This window comes from Haliaeetus albicilla, chromosome 5, assembly GCF_947461875.1.
Source record: "Haliaeetus albicilla chromosome 5, bHalAlb1.1, whole genome shotgun sequence".
Lineage (NCBI taxonomy): Eukaryota > Metazoa > Chordata > Aves > Accipitriformes > Accipitridae > Haliaeetus > Haliaeetus albicilla.
The window spans coordinates 37,396,306-37,409,721 of NC_091487.1; the positions used below are offsets into that span (position 1 = coordinate 37,396,306).

Sequence of the window (13,416 nt, forward strand, 5' to 3'; positions counted from 1 at the left end):
ATTTAGACACTATAAATATTACTATCCTATTGGAATACTGGACAGCATTTTTGACAGAACATACTTGCTGCACTACAAAGCATTTTGCATTAAGCAAACTAAATATCTGCTGCTGCTCTTGCTACCTGTCGCTGGGACATTTCTGTGTAGTTTACAGCATGTGCAATATTTTACTGAAGTTTTGAAGCATAAGTTCTGCACAAGCATAGCTAAGCATCGGAGATGGAAGACTCAGTATGCTTTCTGCCAAATGAGCACAGAGGACATACATAATTAACAACTTCCAAGACAAATGCCAATCTAATGTTCCTTGAGAATATAAATTAACTGAATACTCTTTGAGGGCAGCCCATATGTAATCAGATTCCAGCCTAGGATGCCATAAGAAACAAGTGGTGGCAAATTCAAATTCTAAATATCACCCAAAATGTGAACAAGAGTGAAATACCATTCAATATAACTAGAAATTCCAACATTATTTTCCATGGTGAAAAAAAATTTCTAGATTCTGTTTATCAAAAGAGCAAAGTAGCAATTACTGACAAGAAAGAAATTTTTAGGTGGTCCCTGAGAAAATGGTTGTACAGCATATTTTCTGCTCAAGCAACAGTCAGTACTTGAATGATACATGATTTATGAAGTGCTGCTGTCCACTACAAGAACAAACATAAAATACTGCAAAAATAAGGATCAGTAACAGTATCTTCACTATCATCTACAGAAAGACTGGCTGCAGATGTTTACCACCAGTAACTTCACACTAAACTTACACACTAAAAGTGAAGAAGACAAAATTAGAATTGTAGAACACTGGAAAATTGATGATACATATTTTGAACATTCTTAAGTAGAGTATACTGCACTCAAAAGCTGTTTGCTTTAATCAGAAACAATCATTTTGCTAGCACAGAGGTAATAACCATGACTGATTCCATATCAAGATATGCTGTATATACTAGGTAACATAGAATAGAATGCAATAAATTAAAGGCTTAATTAGTAATACCTCCCTCATAAGCTAAATACCACGTCTGGAGAAGCACTGCACACTGACTGTGATGATAAAGAGAAATTTAGTTTGCATGCAAACAACCTGCCAATGCATAAGGCCACCATGGATAACCTACTCCTAAGGTAAAATCCATCAAAACAAAGGGATGATCAGATGTCCAAGCACATTTTGAGAAGAGTGATTTTCAGATGCGAACCAACAGAGGTGAGTTACACTCTTTTGAATTCTCAGAGCTGAATTGTTGTTAAGTAAATGTATTTGGCCCAATTACATGCATTTGTCATAACAGAAGACAGGCTGATGAGCCAGGATGGAAGAATTAACAAAATAAATACATCCAATAAAACTTATTATGCTGCGCTAAGTGGGACACAGATGCCCACTAAAGCTCATGACAGTTGTTCTGAAGTCATTAATGTGGCAATGTGACACTAGAATAACTACAACTCTTGAGCATTGTGTTTCTCTTCACTGACTGAACAGGTGGATGGAGTCCTCTACCTGCAGAAACCAGGATCAATCTGAGACAATACGTTGTGCTGCCAAAAATAGTCAACCATCTTAATACGTTGTGCTGCCAAAAATAGTCAATCATCTTACATGCATGGTATCCTAACCTGTGGCCATGCTGACAGACCTTGAAGAGACAGGGTGTGACAAAGAACTGCTGCACTATGCAAATGGAACTACTATTCAGCCTCAGTTTACTGGAATCCAATCTAAACTGCTCTCAGTCAATGCTGCAAAGAATAAGCAACAGGAGTATTGTGTTTCCCAGACTACAACACTGGGAAGAAGGCTGAATTGCCTGCATTGCAAATGCAGCAAGAAGTACCTCTTAATTGCTCTGCCTGGAGCAAAGAAAAATAACTCAGCATGGATGCTTGCTGGGTTACATACCAAAACAGTCTTATACCGAGCTGATTCAGTAGACTGGTATGCAGTGTTGGCTCAACGAGCCAATACAGTCTATCAGCTCCTCTGAAAGAAAAATAACTGCTGGGAGAATGACAGTCATTGAAGATCCTGCAAGCAGTGGAGCTACCAAGCATAATGTGTTTGACTACACTTTTTAGGAAATACTGCAGAATAAAGTGGTATTCATGCCATATATTCCAAAACAATTTTTGCAACGTTCTGTCAAGATGCAGATTCATGAGAATGGTATAGAATCGGCACTGCAGCTTATAGCTTTATCCAAGGATGATGAAGACCATCCATATAGCTCCACATAGCTATATCGAAATGATTATTCCATTAGTATCAGAACAACTTCTTTCTTCCTTAAAGATGATTGTGTATCTGCTATTGCTTTCTTGGGAAAGGTAATTTAGTATACTGGTTTTGCTTATGGCAATACATGACAAGTATATTTTGGTGCTATCTTTTATAATTCATTTTCACAAAACAAGAAGCTATCTGAAAGACGTGGTAATGGAAATCTATTGGCATCTTATGCCTGTAAGGAAGACATTATGTTGGGATTAGTATGGACATCTACAAAGGGACTGGATGCCACACCTGAATTTCCTCTGTACCGTGACACTCCAGATCTAGGCATATGATGAAATGATGAATGAAGGATTTTTCTGAGCATGTTTCTTGAAGAAAAAAATGTTGGTCTCTTAATTTCGGTTTCAGAATATTTCCAATAAAACTTATGCAGTTATGGATTTAAATAAAATAGATTTTAAGCATGCTTTAAATGCTGGGGAACAACAGACATGCTGGCTGGCAGTTAACTGTTGTTACAGATGTTGTTTATAATCTGCTGAAAGCAAGCTCAAAAGCTAGAGGAATATTCAAATGAAAATGTTAAGAAGAATAATTTTGAAAGTGATTCTGCTTCATGTCATATTCAGACATCCATGTGAGTAAAGGTATAGTAGAGAATGGCCACAAATCTTTTTGTGTCAGTAATTAAAGTGTAACAGGGATGCACAAGCTGAAAACCTACACCAAACAAGACTGGTAAATAAAGCATAGTGTGCAAGATTATTTCAGTGAAGATTTAGAAAAAGGGAACAAGAAGTAGAATTATGTTGTTTATGTACATCTTACAGCTGTTTTACTGTACATTCAGTTTGCTTTCAAGAGAAAGATTTATTGCATTTCAGGTTCATAGAATATGTGAACAATATACTGCAGTGTCATACTTTTTGACTGAAAAATATATAAAGCTTAAGCTTCACACTGCAGCATTATCAGATAGCAGGGTCTCACTATTAACATAATTACCATTACTAAGCAGCCTTTCAGGGAATACAATCATACTTGGGGAGATTCTAAAAACCACAAATGTCTTATTTCATTACGACTTACCATCTAAGTATTTTCCTTAGGTGGTATCAACTGCTGAAACTTTTGTTGGTTCTGCCCCTATTTTCTCACAGCTCTGTGAGTTATATCTCATAGGTTTTTATTTCTTTACAAATGCATTTACGTACATTTGTGAGTATAAGAAAAGAAGCTCCAGAGGGTAAAAAGAGTAGAAACGAAAAGTGGCTTTTGCCCTCTATTCACAGATTAAAACAAAGTAACCAAACTGTCAGGTAAACCCAGTAAAAAGTATCTGCAAGTTGACAGTAAGGCAGGTTGGCACTAAAATCCAAATAAAATCCTGTTTTAACTTTGGGCTTTAGGATACATCCAACATGCAAATGGCAAGTCAGGGAAGAACACAGTGCATTGTGTTACAAATGAATAATTGTTATAAATAGCAAAGCAGGATTTTGTTTTCCAGATAGAATTAAATATGTAATTTAGGTCCTTATACATTTACTCAAGATTAAACCAAAGATGGAGAGCTGCACAGAGGAAGGCACACAGATGACTGAAACAGTACCAAAAAGATGGATGGGTATATGATCATGAGGAGGTCGTGCAAAAATAAGGAGAAACTACTCAAGGAAGAACACGAAGCAGCAATCAGATATAAAGAGCCAGATGAAGTAATCACTAATTTCAGTATAACTTAATAGGGGAAGGGAAAGCAGCAGCAAGAAAGGTAATTTTTTTATTACCCACTATATTTCTGCACTAAAAATAGTGCCTTAAACTGTTACATTAACAACCCCACTCCAGCTTTAATTTGGGGCACCCATCTTCTGGGAATGAGTCTTATTTCCAGGCTTAAGAGCCTTCATTGAGAGATGAGTAGTACTCCCAGAATTGAGACCTCTCTTCTGGAGGTTAAGTTTTTTCTATAGCTGAACTTCTGTTGGGTTTATGACCCTATTTGTAAATACCGTGACCTTACTTGGAGTTGTACAATTTTGGATCTGAAGGATTAAGGAGTGGCAAAGGACACTAGGAGCCAGAGAGGAAGACATTTCAGCTACCCAGATGAACATGAATGCAAAATGTAGCTATTGGATAGAAAGTAAAGAACAGTTCTAGATGCTATCAAGGAATAAAACAAGACTATATTTGAATCTTTAGTATTTGTTGTCCTAGTTCAAGAAAGGCTGAAATGAAATTGGATTGCTGTATTAATTTCAAAATTCAGGGTTTCTGTTGCTGGATTGTGGAGGCCAGGAAAGAATTTTTTTTTTCTTGCTTAATGCACAGTTTAGCTTCTGGACCTTTGTATTTTGCCTCCTTTGAAACACTAGACACTGAACACAGCAAGCCTTAGTGCTGCTGTCACATTCTTTCAGATGGCAGGTGCATGTGTCCTACTTAGGGTTAAAACAATCACCACATTTGTAGTCAGGAGACATCAGATTGCTATAAATCAAACTGGAAAGACCACTGTGAGATATTGTCATTTCCCCTGCAACACAGGGAGAGTATATAGGCAAAGTCTGAGCAGGAAGGAGCTCACTTTCATTCATATTCATTTAAAGGTGACACTTAAATGTGATTGTCCAAGATATATGCTATCAATATCTAAAGGTCAAGGGAAAAATCCCTGTGAAGCTCTCAGAGTCAGGAGGAAAAGAGTCTATTTAACTAGATGTCAGACATGAAAGTAGAAAGATAAAAAGAAGACAACAATTTCTCAAAACCTTGGAGGAATAAAAGATCAAGAAGGAAAGGGTAATCAAGATAATAATATTTAAAAAAAAAACACAAACAACAAAAAACTCGCACGCACACACACACACACACAAAAAAAAACCCAAAACCAAAAAAAAAACCCAGCAGAAAGGTCAAGAAAGAGGATGGAATACAGACTCTGATATCAGGCAGGCAAGGATTCTTTAGGGATTGCATAAAAAACATATTTTTGACAAATAAAAAGAGATGACACCAGCTTGGAAAGGATCCAGGATGAAGTTGGAAGAGAAAGTACATCTGTTGTAGAATGGATGTTCAGTGAGTTTAGCGATAAAGAGTTTAGAGATAAAGGGGAGGAGAGTAATGGGGTGGACAGATGGGGATTACTTCTCCTCCAGCCTTCGCTGACAAGCAATGTGGCCACTGTGGCTCTTCTGACAGCATTCCTTTTTGTATAGAACCACTCCTGAACTGTAAAGCATAAATTCAGTTCTGCAGTCACATAAAAGGGAATTTTTACCTAATCCTTCCGTGATTTTTCATTCCCCCTCCAGAGGGCAATGGTTTCAAAGAAAACATTTTGTCCTATGTCAGGCTGATGCCTCAGCTTGAGTCAGAATTTTTTTTTCTTTTCCATTGATTACAATCACCCAGGTTTAGATTGATCAACAGTTATATCAGAACCTTGCTGGCAAACAGTTACACTAATTGATGGCAAATTCAATTCATCAAAAATGAACATTTTCTTTGTTAAAAAATATTTGTCTGTGGAATAAATGCATCAACCTTTAGAAGAAGATTCTTCGATAATAAATTAAGTTGCCTAAATACATTGGGTTTGTAGCTGCAAGCATGCTTTAATGTTCCCATAATCCCTGATAATAAAATCTTAGAAAAATCATGTCTGAAATCAAAATGTTCTAAGATCCAAACTCACAAAAGTTATCACTTGGATATTTCTTTTCAGTTCCTTTCTGCTTAAAGATAATAGTTGAACAAGAGATGGAACAGCATGGTTTGTAGTACTTTGGTAAGTAATTTTTCTCATTTCCTTTAAGTGCTGTCTTAGTAGATACTCATATGAAAGATCAGTCAGCTAAGACAAAACAAAGGAAGACCAAAAGCTTTGATCTTCCCAATCATCTTTCTGTTGTCCTTCCTCATCCTCCCATTCACCTTCATTCTCTCTATCTATTCTTTTTAATTTGTGTGTTTTGTTAAATTTGGGCCAAAATGTTGATTTTCTTACAGCAATTTTTGTGTTCTCAGCATACCAACAAACAGCATCCACAAGGCAAAATGAACTATCAGATCTGTCCATTTAAATTGCTAACACAATGATTTAAAAAAGAAAGGTTATCTGGGTCTTTACAAATAATGCTGCTGATCCTGTGCTCTGTTGTGAAATATTTTCAGGTATGACAACATCTTGGCCTGACAGAATATTTTAATCTGTTGGATAGAATTAGCCAAGCACGCCTCATTCAAGCACCTTATGAATGGATTTGCCAGCTGGGCAAGGGCTAATATTAGGGTTTGTGAAAGCCAGAGGGAGGAGATTGGTTACCAAAGAAACAAACAAATCTCTAAGCAGATATATCCAAGAGATATCCCAAGCTCAGTCTTAACCTGGTCTGGTATCCCCTTCTGGCAAAAGATTAAAAAATCAGCTACAGATAGAGTAAAGGAGGGAAACAGGAACTTGTGTGAATCCTTCTCTGCTCTACAACAAATTGCACAACATACTGAAGAAAATTCCCTTATCCTGGTTGAAAACCTGGCTACCAGGCAATATGCAAACTGGAGGCAATAAGATTTTCTGTGAGAGGAAGGAGAAATGCTGTCAGTTGAGGGAAACTGTAATGAGAATTTGTCAGGGGTTTTTTTTGTCTGATCATCCCAACCTTGGATGTAGAAAAGACGGTAAACTAGTGGTCAGTTTGGATGAGGATGACAACAGTGAACAGCCAACTTACGAACCTAGCTACTTTTTGCAGCCATTGTATCTTCTAGGCAAGTATCATGTTTTGAAAGTCCTTTCTGGTTCTCAGGTCCTTTGCCAAAGCGGTTTGCAAAAAAGGTTCGTGCGAACTTCCACCATTTTTATATGAAGATGAAAAGAACCGTGCTTGGTGCTGCTCAGCCACAGATTACCAGTGTCATGTTTTCCTTCCATTTTTATTTCCCAAGTAAATAATTCTGCAGTCCACTGGCATTTGTATTTCTTGCAGTGCTGCAGTTTTGGCCACTTGATACGAAGACCCTTGTTATTGGTCAGAACAGAAATAGCTGGTTAAATGCAGTTAAAAGGCATCACTGTCCTGAAAACAGAAAACAAAAGATGTCCCGGGGGGTGTAAGCCACAGTGTGAAAAGGTAGAATGCTTTCAGAGTTTCCTCTGCAGGTAGCTGGGCAGGACGTAGGTTAGTGTCAGGTCAGCTGGCCTTTTCACACGATAAGAAAAGAAAACCACAGGATCTAGTTTGGGATCATCCCAACCTTGGATGTAGAAAAGACAGTAAACTAGTGGTCAGTTTGGATGAGGATGACAACAGTGAACAGCCAACTTAACGAAACTAGCTACTTTTTGCAGCCATTGTATCTTCTAGGCAAGTATCATGTTTTGAAAGTCCTTTCTGGTTCTCAGGTCCTTTGCCAAAGCGGTTTGCAAAAAAGGTTCATGTGAACTTCCACCATTTTTCCACAGGATCTTTAGAATGGATCCAAAGAAAACATGGTATAGGGTAAAATTATAGGAAGTTGAAAGTTTGTATCTGGGTTTCACTATGGAGAATAATACAGAATTAAATGATACAGATGTCTAAATGGTTAAACTGAAGGAAGGAGAGATGGACTAAAGCAGGTATCTCTTTAGGACTTTATAGTGATCTAAGAAGGCCTTTTTTTCCGGTCTTGTTACATAGAATGTTTCTTTTAATGCCTCAGGCAATGATCTAGGCAGGCTAGCTTCAAAAAACGGGGGTGGGAATGCAGTTTTTAGCTCAAACTAAACTGCAGTGCTAAAGGTATGCTTCCCTGGTCCTGTAAAACACAGCCATGGATACAAACAACCCAGTAAAACTACTTTTAAAGTCCCATTTCCTTCATTCTTCCGGACACCGTGTCCTGAGCGCCTTCTGCGCCTCAGCCTCCCTTGGCTCTCCCAAAGGTGGACTCTCAGATAAGGGTAAGCGTTTTTCTTCCCACAACAGGCCCCAGCCTGGCTGGGGCATTCAAGCTGGGGCTGTGGCTTCAGCAGCGGTACGATGAGAACAGGGGGGTGACGAGGAAGGTGGAGGAGAAAGGGGCTGTGGTAGCATGGAGCGCCCAGGGCGCACGCAGCAGGCAGCAGAAGAGCGGGCAGGAGGAGGCAGCTGGAGGTGGGAGAGGCGGACGGAGCAGGCCGCAGCCCAAGCAGGCAAGCCGGATCCGTTCCGGGCACAGGGGCTCCCGCGGTGGTGCCTCTCCGGGGCGCAGAGAGAGCTGTGGTAGAGAGACGGGACAAGACCGCGGGAGGATGGAGGCGGATCAGCAGTGCCATGCCTTCCGTGTTCTCCCCAGCCTCTCAACGAGACCTGAGGTAAACCCCAGCCCGCCACCCGCGACCGCCACCGCGGCCGTTGGGGGGCAGCCCCGCCCCCCCCGGCCGGCAGAGGGCGCGCGGCTCAGCTCGCCCCGCCCCGCCCCCCCGTCCAGTCGGGCGGGGGGCCGGCGCGACCCCGGCGGCGGGGCCCCGCGCATGCGCGGCTCGGCCGGGCGAGGCGGGGCGGGGCGGGGCGGGGCCGGGCCTGGCGGCCGGCGCTGGGAGCGGGCGAGGGGGCGGGGCCGGGCCGAGCTTGGCGGCGGCTGCGCAGCTCTGCGGGGGCTGTGGCCGGCTGGCTCCGCGGGCGCGGCGGGGGGACGCCGCTGGGGCGCGGGCGACCCTGACTTCCAGCCGGCGGCCGGGCCGGAGCGTGTCAGCGGCGGCGAGGGAAGGACGGTGAGCGCGGTCCCCGTTCCCGCGCCCGGCGGTGCGAGCAACAGGTCACCGCCGCGGAGCCGCCAGCCTCGGCTCACCGGGGAGCCTCTCCCGCGGACTAGGGCGCCCGCGCAGGCCTGGGGCGGCGGCGGCGGCGGCGGCGGCGGGGGGGGGTGTCCGGCCGGGCCGGGCCGGGCCGGCGCCAGACGGGGCGGCGGAGCCGAGCCAGGCTCGGCGGCGGCTCTCGGGGGACCGCGTCGGTCCCCGCGCCCCGCCGGGCGACGGCCCGGGCGGCCCTGGCCGCTGCGGCTACAGGTGCCTGCGCCGCGGGGCGCCCGGAGCCGGCGCCGGTGCCGGGAGCGGGGGGGGGCGGGGGGCGGCGGGCCGGCCGGCCTCTCCAGAGCCCCTCCCGCGGGGCTGCCTGCCGGGCAGGCGCGGCGAGCTTAGGCCCAGGAGTTGTAAGAAGAGGGCTCCCGTCCGTGGCCGTGCTCTTTCTCTGCGTGCTTGTGGGGGGGTGGGTGTTTGTGTTTTAATGAGGGGAGGAACTTGAGGCTTCCCCCCTCTGCGCTTCTCAGCTCCTGGCAGGTCTCTGTTCGGAAATGGTGCTTCTGAAGAGACCGCTTCGTGTTGATTTATGGGGCTTTGCGGGGCTAGGTTAAAGTAGGTTGGGTCTGAGCGGCTTCCAGCGTGTTTTGTAGCCAGCAGTAGGTAACGCGCACGCTGCCGTGGAACGACTTCGTTCTGGGAAGGGCTGTGCTGGTCATGTTTGGCGCTTTCCTAACGGAGCGACCGGGCGGTGTTGTGGTCGAGTCTCTGCAGGCGAGCGACAACACGGTGACTTTGAGCTTGGTGAGACAGGCTGCACGAGATAATTAAAGTAACTTGTATTTGATCTTTCTGGAAAACGTCTATGTTAAAAAAAAAAAATCTGTCTAAAATAATGATATTCTTGGATGTCTCACGTGGGACAGATCCCTGAAAAAGAAGTTAATGAGGAATATTAAAATACCAACTACTGCTGCGAGGGTTTTTTCTTTTAAAAGGTAATTCTTAAAGCCTCTGTAATGGAATTATCTGGGCATGAACTAGCTCCATAGTTCACTTACTAGAACGAAATACTTGTGTTCTAGGTAAGTGATGATATATCAGTGACTGCGATCAGACTTCGAAGAAGTGACTGGTGGTGGTCTTTTTCTCAGTGTCTGCTGCTTCAAGGCACAGTTGCCCGTGCCTTAAAGGGACCCCTCTTTTTGGAGGATTGAGGTGTTTTTCCTGAATTTGTCAAAAATAAGATATCTTTGTGTTGTCTTTAATTAGGCATCTGAGCCTGCAAGCTTTTGGTTTTAACCTGTCCTCTGAATTTTCACACACAGTGTATCTTTTTTTCTTATAATCATCTTAGATTTGTTATTACAAATCTAAATGTCCAACAGTTTAGAGTCTGGCTGGTTTATACACATATGAATTATTTTCCAATGTGATGTGATCAAAAAAAAATTCAGTATTTTGCATGTTAAAAGCTTAGCTGATGGTTAGTATTGTACATGGTTTAACAAGGCATCAAATATTTATATTGCAGCACTTGTGAACCAGTGTACTAGAATGTTAAATTTAATTAATATTACTGTTAATAAAGTAATACAGAGTTAAATGTTAATACATGATCACATAACTCTTTTCAAAGTAGTTCTTTCAGATTTTATATCCTTCCAATGTGTGTCATGTTGCTTTGTAATGTATGGAATGACAGTGGATGGCGACTTTTGCTATATAGAATTAGGTGATAGTAGTTTTACTTAGTTTTTATTAAATTTCCTTTCAAAAGATCTGAACTTACTTAGAAATGTAAATCAAAATATTCCTTCACTAGACTGATTTAGCTGACTTAAGAACCTGCAGGAGTTACTCAGGCCATTGAGGGGTGTCAGGTATCTTTCATTACCACAGCAATATGTGATGTAGAAGCAGTAGAAATGCAATGTAGAGGTTAGCATTCATACCAAGGGTTATGGACACAGAAAACTTAATGTAGTCTGAAGTTCATATGCGTCCATATATTTTCCCAAGTAAATAATTATATTTTCATAACAGTTCCATTTGCTGCTTTTTAATTAAAATCTCTTGCTATAGTTTGAAGTTGCAGGCTTTTAAAAATACTGTGGCATTTTTAGATGCAAATTCTGTTATGATGTCTCCTCAAAGACTGGATCTTAACATCAGATGCTAACAGCTGTAACTACCTGTTTCAGCTACTGATTTTTTTGTTCTGGCTTACACTTTTGATTAAGTGCATTCCTTTTACAGTGTTATGCTTTTAGAATGCTGAAAGCTAAAATTTCATTCTGCTACTTCTTCGATAACAGGATTTGTATTTGTATTCATATGTCATGTTTAAAAATTCTTAAATGTTCTAGCAACTGGCCTTTTTTCTGAAGTACTTTCTCAGCCTGACAGGTAATATTGCAGAAAGGCTTGACATTACGGTGTTTGGAACACTAATTACTGCTTTGGTCATTCATCAGAAAACCTCAAGACTTTCTGTAAATATTAATTAAATACTGCTCTATTGTTTTCCTTTTATTAATGGGCAGAGAGAGGCATTTTTATATTTGAAAAGGTATGCTGCTGTGTCTGCAATAGAAGACTCAGTAGAAACAGTTTATACTGTGGTTTAAAATCAGATATGCTGGCAAAATGATTTTTCTAGTACAGTTATCTACTTTGGAGCTTTCTTCAATACCACTATTCTGGCAAAAGAAGTATTTTATGTACACATCCTCCTTCCTACATTCCCAATATAGCTATATGACAAAATGTTTTAAGTATAGTTCAGACAAAAGTATGAAGCAGAACTCTAAACAAAAAAAGGAAATCATAACTAAGTAGTTTATATATCAGGCTATTTTAAACTAAGTTTGGGTGTTTGTTTGGAGTTTTTTTAACCGGAGGTGATAAACTTTGTATGTCTATTGGTAAAGACTTGTTTTATACTGCAAGGGTGTCTAATTGCATACTAATACATCGATGTGTGGGAAGAAGAAAATGCTGTAATAATCAAAGCTTGCATCAGTTAAATTAGAAAGCAAACAGATACCATTAGTAATGCACAATTGTACAAGGAATGCGTTTATTCTGTGAAGCAGGAAACACAGAAAGGCCTAATCTTGCACACTTCTTTTTTTTGGCAGAAAAAGGATGTGATGTTGCATTTCTTTACAAGTGGGTAAACGGTTTGAGTACCTGCCCAGTATGTTGAGATTTGGGTTCAAATCCTTCTACTGTCTGGGGGAACTTGAAACCCCCATCTGTCAGTTCCCAAAGGGAATGCCTTAACTGCCAGGACACTGGGTGTTTGTGTGTGAGGTGCTTCCAGACACCAGCCACTTTCATTCTTGCGGAGTGGTATTCACTTGGGAAGGGAGCGAACGGTGTGTGTAGCCCAGGGACTGGCTGGCAAGAAGCATCAAGTACAAACTGATGATATGAACCCAGGTCTCCTTGTTACAGGCAAAGTTTTGAAAGAGCAGATGAAAGGGATTTTTTTTTTTTTTTTTTCCCCCTAGCATGGTGTGAAATTCTGGAGACTTAAATCTCAGATCTTTCTCTTCATGTTTATTCTTGGCTGACTTGGCCAATTCCTACTCATGTTGAGTATGAGATATTTGAACAGCACCTGTAATGTGCCCTTTTCCTTGTAGAGCAAAGCTTGGTCGCTTATCTGTGGGTTATGGAGTCTAGTAGGTGGCATGGCATTTAGATTCTCTTGTGGATCTAATTCTGCTTTCTTATAAGATGCTGAATAATTACATTAAAAAATGTAATTGTTTCAACATATCTATAATCATTATCTGTTTATATAAAGATCACTTCAGTACCTTGTGTTTCCTTAAGTGATTTGCCTATTGCATCATGTATCTGTTCTGGTTGGCCATAATTGTATACTAAAGAAAAATAATGAGTAAGAAATAGTTAATATGATTTATGTTAACATTTTTAATACTTGATTTTACCTCTAGTCTTTAATTTTTTAAATTTCTTCCCTAGGATTAGAGAAAAGGCTTGACAGTTGATACACGTGACACTGCAGTTCATGGTTGTTAATCATAAACTTTAGTATCTGAATTCGCTATACTTTATCAGCATAGAAAATAAACTCCTCATCTCCTGCAAAGTTCTAACAAAAGAATAGGCCATATAATACAAATGCTGGAAAAAGACAGTTCTTAAGAAAAATAAGATAGAAACTAAACCATAAGTTTCATTCTGGTCTTGCATCAGGATTCATCTTCTGGGGAAGCTGTTGGAAGGTCATACTTGGGAAAAAGTAGTTTAGAACCGGGGACAACTTCTGGTAAGGATATATTAAAAGTGATGGGACAGTTAAGCGGTCCTTTACAAAGGTATTAGGAGTACTCAAGTGTGGCAATAGTCAGTATGTTAGCAT

At 41.3% G+C, this 13,416-nt stretch overlaps 1 protein-coding gene across 4 annotated transcripts in view; it reads left to right on the forward strand.

The window, feature by feature from the left end:
* Positions 1-8,837: 8,837 nt before the first annotated feature.
* Positions 8,838-13,416, forward strand: part of PALS1 (protein associated with LIN7 1, MAGUK p55 family member) — a 60,154-nt gene continuing 55,575 nt past the window's right edge. Inside the window, exon 1 of one of the 4 annotated variants that reach the window (XM_069784165.1) lies at positions 8,838-8,993. The gene's annotated coding sequence lies outside the window, so the exon portion shown is untranslated. Of the gene's footprint in view, positions 8,994-9,020; positions 9,038-13,416 lie in introns of those variants that run through there. The other 3 variants (XM_069784166.1, XM_069784167.1, XM_069784168.1) reach the window with 3 other exon arrangements.